General features: G+C 41.1%; 1 pseudogene; it reads right to left on the bottom strand.

Annotated features, from left to right (window-relative positions):
- Positions 1-1098: 1098 nt before the first annotated feature.
- Positions 1099-1556, bottom strand: LOC129670230 (peptidyl-prolyl cis-trans isomerase A-like; annotated as a pseudogene).
- Between the last annotated feature and the right edge of the window lie 3137 nt (positions 1557-4693).

Below are 4693 nucleotides of genomic sequence, written 5' to 3' on the forward strand. Positions count from 1 at the left end.
AGGTACTCAAGCACTCTGCATCAACTGTGTAACCCAGACAAAATGACTGTATTCAACCTTTGTTTGCAGATGACCAGAAACAGCCAGGTTAAATGATTTGTTCAGGACATTACAATGTGTGCTACCCGTGGCTTCACTCTTTAAGACACGGGGATTTTGTTGGACTATAGAAGAAAATCCCAGGACTTACGTGGTCAGGTGAGAGTCTTCTTACGCCTTGGCAGCCAAGGCTTCCCCATGAGAAGCCTCTGGCCTGAATGGGACTTCTAGCTGATCTTCATACCATGAAAAGTGAGAGCAAGTTGCTGGCTTGTGGTCATTTGACAGCACTGGTTTTAGGGCTCAGTGAGTGGGAATCCCATTCTGAACTTCCCAAAGTGGCATAATCTGGAAATGAGTACTGTACTTTGTCTTTGCTGTCAGGTGAAGAAACATACATTCAGGCCAAATGATTTTTCAGGAGAATGCAATCATGCTGAGCCTTGAACCAAAATAGACTGCTTCAAGCATCAGGAACTTACAGCATTTTACCGCCCATATTCTGCCAAAGTCAGAAAGGGGAGTTATCTTCCCTTTTGCTGGCACTGGAGTTAGAAAGGAGGGATCCCTTGAACTCTTATTCCATAGGGACATGTTTACTAGTTCTGATAGGGCTCTGGGGCTTCTGCCCACTGATGATTAATTAACCACTGTTGGTAATGATGGTTGAGAGTGAGGAGAAGCGACATCAACATTCCATCAGAATATTCCGTGGTAATAATGTCACCCTCCACTCCTTTGTGTCACCAGGGGGAACAATGACGCTATTTTATCTATGGTGTCCTTTTGGGTGTGTCACTTATTTCTCATAAGCCTTGCTTCAACCTTCTCAATATATAAGTATTATATTTTATTTCTTTTTAATTTACTTTTTATTCATAATCCTAAACTTAATTCTGCAATCCAGCTTGACTTGGAGGGAAATGAGGAAAATATGAAACCCAAAGAACTTCAGTGAGAGCAGAGATCACAGGGCACTACAAGCAGATGGGATGGAGGTGCTCTCCTGAGCTACAGGAGGAATGGTCTGGTGGGGAAGATGCTCTCAAGACAAAAGAATTAGAATTGTCCACAGTTGGAAGTTGTGATCTTCTTGCTGGTCTTGCCATTCCTGGACCAAAATGCTCCATGGCTTCCATGATGTTCATGCCTTTTTTCACCTTCCCAAAGACTACATGCTTGTTATCTATCCATTCAGTCTTGGTAGTGCAGATAAAAAGAAAACAAAACAAAACTGGGAACCATTTGTGTCTGGTCCAGCATTTGCCATGGACAAGATGCCAGGAACTGTATGCTTCAGGATGAAGTTCTCATCCTCAAATTTCTCCTCATATATGGACCTGTCACCAATGCCATTTTGGCATGTGGAGTCTCCACCCTGGCACATGAGTCCTGGAATAATTCTATCTAAATATTTTCTCTTCAGTGCTCAGAGCATGAAAGTTTTCTGCTGTCTTTGGAACTTTGTCTGCAAACAGCTCAAAGGAGACTCAGCCCAAGGACTGGCCATCAGCCTCCTATCAAAGAACATGGGGGGGGTTGACGATGGCTGCAGCCAGCAGTGACAGGGGACAGCGGGGTCTGCAAAGTCGTATTTTATGTCTTACTTCTTTGTTAAAATTGAGGTACATTTTATATAAAACTTTGGTTTTTTAAAATGCTTTTTTTATCATCATATATGAGTTCACATAAGTATACAATGTATTTTGATTTTATTCATCCTCTATTATCTTCTCATTCTACTTATTCTCCCATTGTTCTTCTCCTTTCTTCTTCTATTTCCATGTATTTTTTGTGTGTGTGTGTGACCCAGTGAGTTATATTAGGTTCGCTGACAATAATGTGGCTGAGGATTTATTTACAGGAGCATGGGCACCTAACCAGTGGCCACACAACTGAAGACAGTGTGTCATTCTCCTTCAGCACCATTATATGTGAATGAACCTTAACAGCAGACAGTTTATTATATATTTTGATGTATAAATATATATCAAAAGGGATGGCACTGAATCAGAAGGAGTGTGTGATGGCAATGGTGTTGAGGCTCCCCACTGTATTGTCAGGAGGAGTTGATGTGGCCCACAAGTGAAGGTGGGATGAGTTTTCTGAAGAAAAGAATTTCAATGTAAGCCAATGTGAAGCACAGCTTGATTTTATTAGGAAGAAACTCTCTGTAGACTTAAGAATTAGAGATAGGTATTCAGAGCAGGCTATCTATGAAAAAAGTGTATGTGTGGACTTCACAAGAGAGAGTTGCATTTTAGTTTCTCAGTAGTTGCCACTATTTTTGGCAGCTCTCAAATTATATCTCAAAATGTTTCCCCCTCTTTTTGGTAAATGAAATTATAGGGTAGCTCCTGAGGTGTCTTGGGTAGTATTACAACCTGATAGGATGAAACCACAGGTGGAAAGAGTTATATAGGAGCTTAAGACATGTCTTTTATTATAAATGGAGGTTCTTTCTTGTGAGAGTCCTAGAAAATTACAGGTTTATAGCTGGGAAAGGAAAGAGGTCATTCCTGAAGGAAGTATGTGCTTAGACCTTAAGCCATGATTCACTGCTATTTTAACATTCTTATTTGAAACTTTTCTATATAAAAGAATTCTGCCTCTATGTAGGCAACCTTCATAACAAATGTTAACTGTGCTCCAATTCTGCATTTTCAGCTGGCAAAGCTTAAACTATATTCTGTGATAGGGCCTTCTTTCCTTTCCATGCCTTTCCATTTTCTCACTCTGTCTATCCTTTTTCAGTCTTACTGACTTTAGTTGTTGCTAAGACCAAAAACCTGACAAGAAGCATCACAAGGTGTGAGGGGTATATTTTGGCCTATAGGTTGAGGGGTTGCAGGCACCATGGTAGGAAGACATGGTAGCGGGAGTGTGAGCAACAGAGATACATTGGATTCATAGTCAAGAAGCAGAGAGTGGATGAAACTGGGACCATGCTATAAAACCTCAAGGCTTGCCTCAGTGATCCATTTTCTCCAGCCAGGTTTCAATTTCTAAAAGTTCCACATTCCAAAAGAGTGCCCTTACCTGTGGACCAAATGTTCAAACACATGAGCTTATGAAAGGCTTTCACATTCAAATCACAGCCTCTATCAGTGAAGAAACAGCACCTGGGTGCAGGCAGTTCTTACGCCATGTTGCTATATCTTAATGGTATGAGGCTGAGAGCCTCATGCTCTGCCAGAATCTGGGAGGCCACATGGAAATGTCTCATAACTCCAGAAGACAAAGATAGATAGATGATAGATAGATAGATGGATAGATAGATAGATAGATAGATAGATAGACAGATAGATTATATAGATGGTAGGTAGATAGACATCCAGATAGATAGATGATATAGGTGATAGACAGATAGATAGATAGATAGATAGATAGATAGATAGATAGATAGATGATAGATGACAGATGACAAAGACTTGAGAAGTCACTAGATTATCACATTCTTTCACATTGTAAGTGGATCAGAGGGCATCTTTTAATTCTCAGATTTGCTGTAATTAAACATTTGCTTGCATGGCACATGCATTTGCAAGGTCTAGAATGCCACAAGGATCGGCTTCCCTTACACAGACATAACAACTGGGGAGAGATTATACATCCAGAAACAACCGTGAGTGAGTTTGAGAATGTACAAAACCAAAAGCAATAAAAACACAGTGTAAAAGAGAGGAATTATCAACAGTTGATAATGTCTGAACTTAAGGTCTGTAAAGGAAATACATATGTTCTCCTTTTCTCCCTCTCCCTCATCATAGTCACAGTGTTCCACTATAGGAATTTGGTGTGTGGCCTTGGAAGCTCAACATTTAAATTTTTTTCAAAAATATATTTTATTGAAATAGTTATATCACTTTTCCCCTCCCTTTCTTTTCTCCCTCCAGCCCCTCCCAGGTCCCCACCCCCCAACTCTTCACATGTATTCCCTCTCAAGTTGATAGGTTTCTTTTATTATTATTGATATATATACACACACACACACACACACAAAATATATATAAATGCAATCTATATATCATAAAGAAACTAAAAAAATTATTTTACTTTTATTAATTACAGTTTATTCAATTTGTATCCCAGCTGTAGCCCCCTCCCCTATCCCCTCCCAATCTCACCCTTCCTCCCTCTTCTCCTATGCTCCTGCCCTAGTCCAATGATAGGGGAGGTCCTCCTCCCCTTCCCTTGGACCCTAGCCTATCACATCTCATCAAGACTGGCTTCATTATCTTCCTCTGTGGCCTGGTAAGACTGCTCCCCCTTCAGGGGATGGTAATCAAAGAGCCAGCCTCTGAGCTCATGTTAGAGACAGTCCATGTTCCCCTTACTGGGAAACCCTCTTGGACACTGAGATGCCATGGGCTACATCTGTGCAGGGGTTCTAGGTTATCTCCATGAAAGGTTCTTGTTTGGAGTATCAGTCCCACAAAAGACCCCTGGGCCCAGAATTTTTGCTTCTGTTACTCTCCTTGTGGAGCTCCTGTCCTTTCCAGGTCTTTCTATTTCCCCCTTCTTTCATAAGATTCTTGGCACTCTGCCCAAAATTTGGCGATGACTCTCAGTATCTGCTTTGATACCCTACTGGGTAGAGTCTTCCAAAGGCCCTCTGTGGTAGGCTCCTGTCCTGTTCCCTGTTTTCTAACTC

The sequence above is a fragment of the Psammomys obesus genome, unplaced genomic scaffold (assembly GCF_907164565.1).
Source record: "Psammomys obesus unplaced genomic scaffold, mPsaObe1.curated_primary_1811, whole genome shotgun sequence".
Classification (NCBI taxonomy): Eukaryota; Metazoa; Chordata; class Mammalia; order Rodentia; family Muridae; genus Psammomys; species Psammomys obesus.